General features: G+C 40.8%; 1 protein-coding gene across 6 annotated transcripts in view; it reads right to left on the reverse strand.

Moving 5' to 3' along the window:
- pkig (protein kinase (cAMP-dependent, catalytic) inhibitor gamma) overlaps nucleotides 1–13,933 on the reverse strand; it is a 30,175-nt gene that overhangs the window by 2,099 nt on the left and 14,143 nt on the right. Inside the window, exon 1 of one of the 6 annotated variants that reach the window (XM_032521315.1) lies at nucleotides 7,999–8,255. The exons of 4 other annotated variants lie outside the window; for them this stretch is intronic. The gene's annotated coding sequence lies outside the window, so the exon portion shown is untranslated. Of the gene's footprint in view, nucleotides 1–7,998; nucleotides 8,256–13,933 lie in introns of those variants that run through there. One more of the 6 variants, XM_032521311.1, reaches the window with a different exon arrangement.

A 13,933-nucleotide genomic window follows, 5' to 3' on the forward strand; every position in this document is an offset into this window, starting at 1 on the left:
ATCAGCTCCCATTCCAGCCATTCACTCCTCGTCTGTTTCCTGTTCTCAGTCCATCTTTAACTAGGTCATGGATCCTGGCAACCTCTAAAACGCTGTACAGCTGGGAAGTCCTCGGAGAGAGGAGGACACAGAATAAGGCTGCTCCAGAAAGGAGAGAATAGAAAAGATTTTAAAAAAGTAGTAGCAAGTCGTCCTCTGATGCAAACAAAAGGAGAACGAAAACTAGAGACACTGTAGACAGATGTTCCTCTGCTACTGTTGTCCCTGAACAACAGTAGTGGAAGAAGTACTCAGATCCTTTACTTTAAGTAAAAGTACTAATACCATACTCTAAGTTGTATTGTCATATACATTTCCCAGTACAATGAACAGGGAAACTTCCTTTGCTGTCCACAGAATGCCAAACAATGTTACTTAAGTAAAAGTATGTAAGTATCATCAGGAAACTGTACTTAAGGTATTAAAAGTAAAAGTACTCAATGCAGAAAAATCCTCTCCTTCTTTAGAAACAATCCAAACAGTTCTGTCCATCAATTTAGTGTTTTATCAGCTAATAATTTCAGCTGGACTTGTAGGTTTTTATATTGTAGTTTAATTTACAATAAAACACTGTATTTTATGATAAAATATATACTTTTATATAAGTTGTAACTAAAGCTGTCGGATGAATGTAGAGGAGTAAAAAGTACAGTATTTCTCTCTGAAATGTAGCGGAGTACAAGGTGGCATGAAAAGAAAAGTACCTCAAATTGTACTACAGTACATGGGTAAAATGTACATAGTTACATTCCACCACTGCTGAACTGGACGTCCACACCCCCCCCCCGCCCATGAAGCGTGCAACACGACAGAACAGCTGAGCGGCTATGCTACCAATCTTTAGGAAACATAAGGGGGGGGGGGGGTTTGGAGTCTCGAAAGAGAAAGAATGAGAGAGGAATAAAAACAAGCTGGCTGGCAGACTGAGTCCTGACACGCTGGCCCAGGGTCAGTCTGTTCCCAAACGCTTTGGCTCACATTCTTTTAGTGTCATTCAAAAAAAAAAAAAAAAAGTCCCACGATTGTTTTCTGTGTACAAGCACCATGCTAAACAGGAAGCAAGCCCAGGGCCATTCCCGGAGGGGTCAGGAGCCACACACACACACACACAAGTAGGCGACACTGTTGGAGAATGGGAAATTTGCAGATTTGGCCGCGCGTTAGAACCCTGTAGGTAAGAGCTGGAGCTCAGGACGTGTCCCCGAGTTCTGGACTGCTGGCATCTCCCTGAGAGCGTCTTCTAGACACAAGAGCCACTCTGTTAAACCGACTGCAGGCCGCGGGTTAGCCCTGCCTCTAACCCTAGAGCCGCTGATAAATTCCCATCTAGATAGAAAATACAGTCCTCAGAGAGCCGAATCACCGTGGGAGACCAGCGCTTACAGGTCCATAGTTCCACCTCCGGTACTACCTTACCCTCAACCCCTAGTTCCAACGTCTGAGGCTTTTACAGATTTATTTAATGCTGAGTAATTCAAGGGAAAATATATTTTTGTGACTAATTTTGCAATTGTGATGATTTAACATTGATCCGGGCCTGTTTGTGCACTACACAATATTAGAACGAGACGCGCAAAGATATTGATAACCACATATGTACAGTATGTTGTTTTTTGTAGTACTTTTGCAGTAACCATGCTGGATAGTTGAAGAAATACAAAGAAGTAAGAAGTACAAGCGTAATGTAACTTTCATTTTCGTATGAAATAATATGATTTCATGTATACAAGAGTAGGTGTAGTAAGCTCAGGCTTCAGCCTACACCTTTCAGTCCTGTTTTGTTTCTGTGTTTCTATTTTATTAGTATTGTTGTTGTTCTTGATTGATTTCTTGTCTGTTTATTTGTGGAAGTAAAAGCAACAATGTTATTTTTTTGTATGTTATCAGTGTATTGACTAGATTATAGATGTTATGTTAAAGGGTTATAGATGGCCGGAAAAAATAATTACACTAACCTAAAGTGGGACACTACATTGAGTACCAAATAAATGTTACAGTATGCCCATGTGCTGCTGGATTTTACCATATTATGTTTTCAGCAAATTTTCAGGGCATACAGTACCTTTGAGGTTATTCTGGAGAATATGCTAGACAGTATTATTATTGCAACAATCTATAATGACAACCAATGGACATTTGCATGAAGCAGGCACATTTGTCCACTCCCATGGTGACAAGAGCAATGACAACCTGAGCATGAAATACATCCCTTATGAAGTACATTACAAAGTACTGATCCAAAATTAGGATTCATTTCTGATTAATCGGGAGTTAACTATGGACAATAATGCAGTAATCAAGACTAACCCCTTACAAAAACTTTCTTTATCAGAACTATGACAAAAGAACGTTGAAAAAAAAAGAGAAATGTTGAGAAAAAAAAAAACCGCTGAAAAAGTGACCAACAAAATTGAATCAAAAAAATTGACAAAAAAAATATCAAAAAAAATTGGGAAAAGCGACAAAAGAAATTGTTAAAAATTGACTAAAACAGTTAAAAAAACGTTAAAAGTGACAAAAAAATTGGAATAAAATTGACAAACATCTAGAAAAGTGTAGAAAAACCAAATGTTGAAATTTCAACCCAGAAAAACACAAAGTTGCAGGTCGAAGGGAAGACGACACAAGGGTTAACCAAATTACCACTAAACAAGGGATTGGATTCCATACAACACTTTGTAAATACAAATAACCACTTTTACTCCTCTGATCTTAACTATTAGTCAAAATAATTTTAATTGAAGTATTCGGTATAATGCTATATAAATGAGGGTTATTGACCATGAATTCCCAAAAGTAGTAAAACTAGTAAGGTAGTGTTAGTGGAAACCAACACTCCCAAAAACTCAAAAAAAAGTCTGAAAAAGGGACTAAAATGTCAATTTTTTGTCAGTTTATGACCCGGGAGGACAACACAAGGGTTAAATATGTCAATCTATTGACAGCCCTATTAAAAAAATAAAATAAAAAGTAATAAAAAAACATTTAGCCTTACGACCAATCAACCGCATTTCCTACACTGACTGTAATACTATCAAAACAACCCACCAGTGTTGTCTGTGCATCGAGTGCAGCAATTAGCTCGTCTGTGTTGCGTTTGTGTTTTTCTACTCCACTGCCCCAGTGGCTTATGGGAGCTCCGTCTAATTGCCAGTTGGTTGTTTAATTAGTCGGCTTGCCTGCACATGTGGATCAAACCCTACCCTGAGATCATTAGCAGGTTTCCATGGAGGGATGATGATGATGATGATGGTGGTGGTGGTGGTGATGATGATGATGATGGTGATGGTGATGCTCTGCCTCCTGCTCTGGTCTGGCTGGTCTCAGCTGGTAGAGGCAGGTTAAAGGCGTCGCATTTTAGAATCCCTTTATCCCCTGATATCCACAAAGCACACGGCGATGATGAGCGTGTTTTATAGCGCCGGCTGACGGGCCGAAGCGGCGCTGGGGGTTCCTGATGTTCACCTGCTGGGATTTGTATAATGCAAATGAGCATGTAAAGTGACTCAAAGGCTGTGGAGGAGCCGTAAAAGCCATTAAACTACCTGCAGCTCTTGTTTATGTATAGGAGGAGTATAATCATGCACTCCATCTAGGGTTACAACGGGCCATTATACTCATCTTTCATTAATCTACAGTATGTCGATACATTGTTTAGCCTATACGATAAAAAAATGTCTTGTTTCAACCAACCCACAATCCAAAACTTTAGAATGCAATGGAAAAAACAGACAATAGCAAAAATCATCACATTTGAGAAGTTGGAGCCTGCACATGTTTTGTATTTTTGCTTAATAACTCAAATGATTATTGGATTCTCTAATTTGTTGCCTCTTTAACTCCACTATCTTAATGGATGACCTGCATAGGGCTGGATACCAAATTTAACATGTTAGGCACAGACCGAGTTGCCTCTAAAGTATTGAATATCAATAAAATGCCTCGTCATTCAATACCCAATTTGATAACCTAAGGGGTAAATCTCAGTGTCAGTGAGCATCAGCATGCAGCATGCATCTACCAAGATCTAATAATGCTACTGATTGGCTGTCTCACAGTACACGTCGCAGAGACGTTACACAGAGACGGGGCTCATGTAGTAGGAGCTGAAACATGAATAAAAGAAGATTTGTGCCAGAATGTATACGATTGTAATTTCTTTTTGATAAAATTGAATTTTTAAAATTGGTATAGTTTAGGAACCGGTATCAAAGTTGCAATTTTGGTTTCGGTACCAGTATCTAAAGGTTTTATCGAAAAGACAGCCAGCCCTAGACATACATACAGCATATGTCCTCTTAAAGCCATATTGTATGTGTAATGTATTTGACGGATATGATGCCCACTAGGCCTGCATGATTCGAGGAAAAATATGAATAACAATTTTTTTAGCTTACTCTTGATATCTTGAGAGCCACGATTCTCTGCCACAATTTTTTTCTCATGAACTGTAATGTTTATTGCACACATGAACCACGACAACACAAGTTGGCAGTACCAAACCAATTTTTTTGGCACCTATGGCAAAAAGGGCATCACCACAAGCCTGGAAACACAGAGGCATTGCAGCTCTAATGATGATTTTTTTTTTTTTAATGACATCATACGATCTTGCATATTTGCGACGTCATTACGTAATAAGTTACATAAAGCTTAGTGGTTGTGTCAGCGAGGTAGATAGAAAGAACTTGAGCCAAATAAACACAAATACAGGAATTTATATTTGGCCAGGCTGGCTCCGCTGCGTCTTCCTCCCGTTGCGTCCCGCTGTCTCTCCTACCTACACCTGCCCCCACACCCTGTCCCTTCTCCCTGTCCCTTCTCCCTTTCTACCTGCCTGCCTACACACATGGGGAAGGGGAGGGGCTGCTTCTTCGCCACAGGAGACAAATACCTTGCATGCTAGTTGGACAATACTGGCAACTTTTTCACATAAAGTTGCTGTCTTTTCTACAGAAAGTCGCCAGATTTGTCGCTTTTGGGAAAAAAAGTCGATAAGGGGGTCTGAAAACTTGCAACAAAGTTGCAGAGTTGGCAACACTGGGGTTACAGCTCTCTTTAAGAGCGTGTCCCAGTTAAATAAGAAGGGAGTCTTTATGTGAAAAGGCCAGGGTGTGTATATAGAGGGAAACTCGACACAGCTGCAGCTGGAAACACTAGCAAAAGGACAAATGTCACAGGTGTGTATTTTCACTCAAGACAATAACAACTCAATCCTCCAAAGGGAAATGGGTGCAGCTCAGCTCATGAGCTCGCTCGCTTTCCCCCTCCGCCTTCCTGCTCGGCACTGTATGCGTGGAGCGTTTCCGATCTAGGGATTCTCTCTACAAAAGTTATTTCAGGAACTTATTCCAGTTCTGGCGAATCCTCTATTCTGAGTTATATGGACACAAAAAGCAAAAACGAAAGCAAAGCTGCACAACAGCTGTACATCCCCAGTATGTGTCCTCGACAGGTTTGGACATGACCACACTGGGCGAGGTGACATGTAACGGGAGAGGCTTTGGCATGTAGATATTAAGGACCAAAACCTCTGAGATTACAGGGGGAATATGAGTCAGCAGAGCCACTTACACTGGGCCCATTAGAGAGGCAGGCTCACTGCTTTTTCCGCAGGAGCCTTTTAAGCCTGATGGGTGTGTAATAAACTCACATTATCTGCAATAACCCACACAAAGACTGGCTTCTTTACGGATTTGGACGTCCATTAAGGGCCTCTACAAGTATGTTAACTAATTCTGCTGCATTTATTTATGAGGCAAAAAGCCTCCATGCTTCTCGTAGCAACTAAACATTTCCTTTGTTTTTTTTTTTACTCTGATTACTTAATCCCCCTGGCCATAAAAACCCACGTTAGGAGTTGTATTCATTCTCAGGACAAAATGACTGTCATCGTTGTCTGCAGTAGGCACTGGTATTTCAGTGATGGAAACTGGACACCCGGGTAGATCAGCACCCCCCCCCCCTCAAACAACGCTCAGCCCTTCCATTGACTTTGTCAATGGAATTTGTGGCAGTATTGCAATGAAAAATCCCCAGCGACCCGTAAAGGATTTTCCCCGTAGGCCACTATTGTAAGATAGCCGTGTGTAAAACTGCTGCCATGACACCTCCAACTGCAAACAAAGTTGGTTATGACTCTATTCGGAATTCTTAATCCATGGACTTTCTATGTTGAAAAACCTCCCTTGAGCCGGGAAAACCTGTAACGTCCCTATGTAGCCGAGCGGAAAAACTACAGCACGTATTCAGTAGGCCGCATATCACAGATATAAGCCTGAGAGCTTAGAAAATATTTTGGCGGATGCGTCACAGAGCAACTTTCATAGGAATGAAAGGGGCTCCATAGTTGAAGTTGCAACACAGTGGCCGGGTCAGCTCAGGTGGCAGAGCAGGCGCACACACATAGAGGTTTAGTCCTCGACGCGGGATTTGCTGCATGTCATTCCCTCTCTCTCCCTCATCTGTCCTGTGGAAATAAAAGGTCTAAAATGCCCAGGAAATAACCTTTAAAAAAGAAAGTTGCTACACAAGTGTTGCCTCTGTTGGTTACTTTTGTCATCTCGGCCACAGATTCCACAAATTCCGTCCCCGAGCTGCGCTGGAACATCAAATTAGTCGGCACCGAGTTTGATAGAGAGATAAGTAACAGATATAAAAAAGAAGTCTGCTATCTACTGTTCCCTAACCCTATGTTGTAAGACCAGCGTAGTGACTAGGAATGACAATGAATGCTGAGCGGGGGGGTCGGAGTGGAGAACAGCTTCTTAGCCTAGATATATCTAAGTTAATGTACAGCAGAGTTTGCAGATCTGTCCACTATATTGGTGACGCTGAATGTAACACACCAGAAGAAGGAAAAAAGACAAACTCGTCAACTGGCAACAGACAGGAGTCTATCTGCTATTTTTAGCGGGTTTACCCGTTTTTAAAAAAAGCTGAATATACACACGAATTTTGATGAAAAAAATTTGATGTGACCAAATGAAGAAAGAAAAAAAAAAATCCTAAAGCAGGCAACTGACAATTATTTTCATTATCTATTTTTCTGAGCTTTATTTTCTTGGTTATTTTTAAGCAAGAAAACCACTGAATGTGAGGATTTCATGCTTTTGTTTGTCATGCAAGAAAATAAACTGAATATCTTTGGGTTTTGGACTGTTGATCAGACAAAAAAAAAAAAAGAAGAAAAAAAGACTACTTTCTGACATTTTACAGACAGAATGATCATGAATCAAGAAAGTAATCGACAGATTAATCTCTAATCATTCGCTGTCAAAACAATGCCCGTCACAGTTTCCTAGAGTCCCAGGTGAGGTCTTAAAATGTCTTGTTTTGTCTGACCAACAGTCCAAAACTCAAATATATTTAATTTCCAGTGATATAAGAAGCTGTGACCAGAGTATGTTCAATATTATTGCTGGAAATATCTATACTATTGCTGCGTCATTTTCTGCCACTCTACTAATTGAATTAATCTTTTCAGCTCTAATATAAATCTTAGAAACCATCCCGCTTCTTCAAAAAAAGATGTCTTCATCAACTTGCTGTATGCAACAGAACAAAGGCGAGTGATATGGAGAAAATCAAACATCTCCATATTTTTGCCAAATACCTTGATGTTGTATTGCTTCGATATTGTAGTTGACTATTGGTGCTCTCACAAATTAACACAACAAGAGTTTTGATACATCAATCAGCAATTATGTGGACACAATAACTAAGTGGGAAGTTTAGAGCATTACATAACTTTACTGTAATGCAGCCTTTAAAACCAGGAAACACTCATGTCATATCACTGTATACAAAATTTAAGAAGATATCTAGCCTCATGTATTAATGTCAATATAATAATCGATTAATTGCCCAGCCCTAAAACAACTCTCAGTTATTACAGCTCTCGTAGTTGAAGGATGCATCCAAAGAGGAGTCAACAAACAACAAACCGTCTTATCTTACCAAACTAGTCAGAGTTCATCTGCTCTTTGGTGCCTACGAATTCATCCAAATCCATTACCCCCTCCAGGGTTTTAGCCCAGCCGGAGCCCCGTCCCGCCAGTGTGCCTGGGCTCTTTTTGCCCTGCTCGCTGCCTCTCAGCCCCTGACGAATGCGCTCCGGCGACAGTCTATTCACATGATGTCAGCAGCTGCTCTGTTGACAACGAGCCCACTTCAAAACACAAGGGAGCTGTGTTTCCTCGCCGGGATTAGCATTGTTGTTCCTCCGCGGTCCTCCTCCTCTCATAAATAAATAAAAGCCCTGTGCATTCAACTCCAGTGTATATATTAGCCCTATATCCTTCCTCTTGTTGTGGGACCTGGGCCATGGGTGTGAAGGCCTAATTTCCCCTGGTGAGGTGAACACTGCAACTAGGGCTGGGCAATATATCAATATTGATCTATTAGGCTGGAGATCGTCTTAAAATTTGGATATTGTAAAATGACTTTCTGGTTTTAATAGAGTCTATGCATCTACTACTGGTATAAACACAGAAATGATGTACAGTATTTTGGGCGGGGCAATATATCCATATCAATATCGTAAACTAGATATTGACTTAGAATTTTGATATTGTAATATGGCATAAGTGTTGTCTTTTCCTGGTTTTAAAGGCTGCATTACAGTAATGTGATGTAATGTTCTAATCTTATCAGACTGTTCCAGCTGTTCTATTCTTTGCCTTTACCCACTTAGTCATTGTATCTACGGTACTGAGGATTATTTATCACATATCTCTTTGTGTTAATATTTAGCAAAAGCATCTATAGTCAACCCTACGATATCAAGGTATTTGGTCAACAATATCATGATATTTGATTTTCTGCATATCGCCCAGCTCTAATAGCAACTGGCCAAACGGCTTGCTTTTGCTCTTCAGTTTGACAGCCATTTACACCCAACACTGTGAAAACTTTACCTGCTGAGGAGACAAGGACACACACATTTAGTGGTTTCCACCACCTCGCTCTCGCTCTCACTTTGGCGTTTCAAGTTTACTATTAAGTCGCAGCAGAAGTCTCCATCTTCTATCTCCTTCTCAGTGAGCAGAGATTCTGAGAATGATCACTGCCACTCTCACATAATTGCCATTCTAAATGAGCGCACTGAGCTCCTGCGTCTGAAGGCATTATGAATCAGCCGGGGAACGGAAGATAAGAAGCCTGACCAAGGCTATTAGCGTCAGCGGCTGTGTGGAAAAGTCTTGCCTGAACTAATGAATAAAACAAAAGGCCTGGCAGGGGCAAAGGCTGCTCCTTCAGAAAGCTACCGCCAAATCAAAAATCAATCCGGCCTGGACAGATAATCTCAGCATGCATGGGCAGCGCGAGTTGTGTTTCCCCACTTTACAAGGAGCACTTCAAAGATCAATTCCCAGCATTGGTTTCTCAGGAGATATCAGTGATGGAGGAATAAATACATACAATGTGAATAGGCTTTGATCCAAAAATTAGGGAAATTAGCACCCGCCACTGGAGGGTATTTTTTCAAAGTGGCTTTGCCCTGTATACCAGCCACAATGGCGTCTTGGCCGGTGCTAAGGAAAAATCCGTGGAGCATGGAACATGTTTCAGTCGTGCAACAAAGTAACTAATTTGAGCGTTTTTCAGTGCTAGTCCTAGACAGATATTCATTCAAACCTTTATTTAACCAGGATAAAAACTCCTTGAGATTAAAATTCTCTTTTACAAAAGTGTCCTGGCAGCTGAGCTACAGACAAAAGGAAAATTATTGATAAAAAATGTGGCGATCTATCCCCATTGTTGAGAGGTTCTGAGGAGTCAGCAGTAGCAATGAATGTGCAAACTGTTGAGGACAAAGTAAAGAAAAAGAGAAAGTTTTTTGTAAAACAAGGGGCGCATTGACAAAGCGTACAGCGAAAGACATCAATGTACACTGTAACGTTTTTCACTCTAAAGTCGCTGAGAGCAGCTGCAGTTTCAATCATGTCGGACACACACGGACACACACACGTTATTGTAAGGGTAATGATAAGTTAAAGTCCTATAAGTCCTTTATCAAACCGTATGAATGTGTGTCCCAGCCCAGGATTAGAAACTAACAAACAATGTAAAGATCAACAAGCTACTGACACACATGTTCAAATTTGGTTCATTTAATAAATTATTATTTTTTGTTTTAAATCTACCAGCCATGTTTACATTATTCCAACATATACCGCTTCCCGAGCCTTTTTGGTAATGTTCCTAAGAAAACTCAGCCAAGAGTAGTTTTATTGTCCCCGAAACAAGTTTGTTTATTTTTTTAAAACTTTTTTTGCCTCTTCCTCCGTCTCTCACAACTTCATTACAACAAAAATAGAAATAACATTGCAACTTATTGCAGTTTTTTTTAGAAAATCAGGAATCTGGAATTGTTGCTTAAAAGTTTGTTCAAACAGCTACTTGATTATTAAAATGGTTGTCTGTAATTCTGTTGTCAATCAACTATTAATTGGCTAATTGTTGCTAGAATGTGCTAGGCTAGAAATCTGGACGCACCCTGGTGGCAGCAAATAGGTCAGTCTAGCAACTCTATGTTGGCTCTGAGATTATGATCATTAACCAAAACAAACAAAATAATGAAAACTAGGTGGGGTTGCTGGGTTACCCATCGTTTATGATATAACGCTGTTTGGGACCAGTTAACGTTACTTGCCGGTCACATGGTCTCTAATCCTGCACGGATTACTAGGTTATTCTGGCGGCTGCTCGCTCTGCCTGCACGCCGCTACAGCTAAGCAGCTAACGACTGAGCTAACTGCTAACAGACGCCGCTGCGACCAATTAACTATACAAATTCTGTCATTATATATGTAATTCATAAAAGGCTTCTAGTGTCAGTGTATTAGCCGTGCCGTGGCAGCGTGTGCTTCTCCTGGTCGAACAGAGAACGCTGCAACGTCAAAGAGGCCAAAGCGTCAAAAAGCTTCCGCGTACTTTTTGACAAGCGTGCGTCACAGGGCGGCCAGAGCTGCTTTGCAGCTCAAGTCGGCGGCGGTGTGTACGTATATCTGCTCCCTTCAGGCGTCAGTTGACTCGTAGGGGATCAGAAGGTCAGAGATGCAAGGGGGTACTGCAACATGAGTCTCGATGGTCAGAAGAATCTATTAGAAACTTTACAGGCAACCTGTGTGGTTATGTGCCTATTAGTCTACGTATATCAACGTTTTATTTCCAGGAATTTTTTTTTTTTACTTTGTTCTCCAATGTGGCATTTGTGCTGCTGATAAACAGTGAAGGAAAGCTAAAACAAGGCTAACATGGTCACACCTGGGATTTAGTTAATAGTTGTTGTGCTCTGCACTTATTGCAGACATTGCATACGGCATGTTTTGTGAGAAAATAGCTATTTTACTCTTAAATTTCATAAGCAAAACAGTGATTAGAATAAACTTCCACAACAGCCGGGCTAATTATTATGTAAGAGACTGAAGAAAACTGAGTTTTAACAGCCGACAAAGAGACAACACACAGTTATTGATTTCAGGCTTTTCTGACTTCATATAGCTGTGTTGTTGTGAACACAATGACTTGTTGTGTCAGAGGATGGGATCTTTGGTAAAAGAAGAAAGAAGGCATGCGTGTCATCCCCCGTCTCTCTCCATCCTTTCCTGTCTATCTACTGGCACTATGAAATAAAGGGAAAAAAGCCCCCAAAAGATAATCTGAAAAAAAGGTCCATGGCATGAAAGTTTCACTTTAGGAGTTTTTTTTTAACATTAACATGAGTCCCCCCAGCCTGCCTATGGCCCCCCAGTGGCTAGAAATGGTGATAAGTGTAAACCAAGCCCTGGGTATCCTGCTCTGCCTTTGAGAAAATGAAAGCTCAGATGGGCTGATCTGGAATCCTGCCCCTTATGAGGTCATAAAGCCTCCCCTTTCTCAACTTTGCCTGCCCAGAGACCTTGGCCCACCCATGAGAGAGAGAGACATCATGGCTTTCAAATGAGCAAAGTGGCAGTTGGTCAAGACCACACCCCCCGCCTCCATCTTGTGAATAGGAGAATTCAGTTGTAATACCAAGCCCTACTGACCTGCAGTAAGTGTGATACTTAAAAACCTGCAGGAATAACTCCAAACTACCCTTTAAATTTCTTACATGCCTGGTAGTTATGTACAGGATACACATTCAAGCAGGAAAATCAAAGAAATGGAGTCAAAGAAATAGTCTTACTCGTCTCTCTGCAGAGTTAAATGAGAAGATTGATACCACTCTCATATATGTCAGTTCAACATGACGCTACAGCCAAAATATGGTTAGCTTAGCATCAAGACTGGAAGCAGGGGGTAAACTGCTAGCCGTGTGCAAAGTTAACAAAATCCCCCTAACAGCTACTTTAAATCTCACCAACTGAGGCTCACAATCTGTATGGAAAGGATAGTGGAGCGTTGTGGTTTTCAGGGGCAATATGTGCTAAGAGTGCGTACAGTTTGTAAAACTACATCATACAGTATATGCAATAGAGTAGGTATAATAATACTCTATGTGATGATATGCTGCTGGTAGCTGTGTAAAGTTAGCCAGTTCTTGAGAGATGAGGCAGTGTTTTTAGCTCAGCATTGCATCACAATGCTGAGCTTCATATTAACATGTTCTCCAAATGAACATGTTATGTTGTGACTTATTGAAATGCTACTAAAGAAGAAGGGTCATGTGTGTCTGTAACACATTTTGCAGCGTTAAACCGTGATATAGCGCGCTCAGAAAACTAACAGGATTACTGAACAGGCCTTCCAGATAAAGGGCCAGTCAATCAAATGACCACAAAGAGACGAAAACTGCCACACAAATATGCAAAATGACCTCAAAGAATTTAAAAAATGACCACAAAAGAGAGAATACGACCACAAAGAGGTGCAAAACGACTACAAACAACACCACAGTGGGAACATTTTCTATGTGTCCCGGGTCCATGGCTGTATGCTATATTTAGAGTTCCAAAGAAGCAGCAATTTTTGATATTTATTCGAATATTTAAAGTAGTTTATTTGGCATTCATTTATCACACTAAAACAATGAAGCTGTTAATAAATGTACAGTTTATTACTGCCAAGATCCAGAGACTTAAATGCCAGTCTTAACACATTAGTCATTTTAAAAAATGTGCCACCTTCCATTGGAAAGTTTCTAAAGCCTAATGCCCCTGAAGGCAGCGTCAGGGTGTTGCTCAACTAGCCGGTTTCTGCGGTGTCGGTCTGCAGCTGAGCTCAGTTAACTCTCGATATGCTGCTGCGGGACTATTTCTTGCAGCGCAGTGACTTTGCTGTATGGCAGCTGGTTGCTTGGACACCTCACAGTGACAAGACTCTTCATGTTGAAAAGAGAGATGTGAGGAGCGGTAGCCACCTTCTTCTAATCTAACTCTCAGCAAAGAAAGCAAAGAGACCTTTTTCACATTTAACTCCACATAACTTCTCTTCCCATATCAGACGATGTCCCCGCGGGATTCCACCCAGATGACCACATTACATTCGTCAGACCAGCCTCTGCAGAGGAAGTCCTGCATAGCTTCCTGTTAACAAAACCCAAAATTGGCACAGCAGCTGAAAAGTAATGCTGACGAATGCTGGAAACATTCATATAACATATGCATATGGAGTAAATATCAGGGTTTCACCCAGAAATGTTGGGCCTGGGTGGGGCCAGTCAGGCAGCATAATGTAGAGCAGAATCACAATCATGGATGGAATTAGGAAATTGAGAATTTAAAAAAGCTCTAAGACAGATTCCATAGGGCTATACATTAAGTCAGTGCTAAAAGCTAACTGGAGATTTGAAAATAAGACTAAGCCAAACCAAGATGGAGTTATAAAAAAAAAAAAAAGAAAAAAAAAAAAGCTTAAAATCCATTCAAAATAATTCCCAGAGGGTGTGGCTGGGTGGGATCAGTGG

The sequence above is a fragment of the Etheostoma spectabile genome, chromosome 7 (genome assembly GCF_008692095.1).
Source record: "Etheostoma spectabile isolate EspeVRDwgs_2016 chromosome 7, UIUC_Espe_1.0, whole genome shotgun sequence".
Taxonomy (NCBI): domain Eukaryota; kingdom Metazoa; phylum Chordata; class Actinopteri; order Perciformes; family Percidae; genus Etheostoma; species Etheostoma spectabile.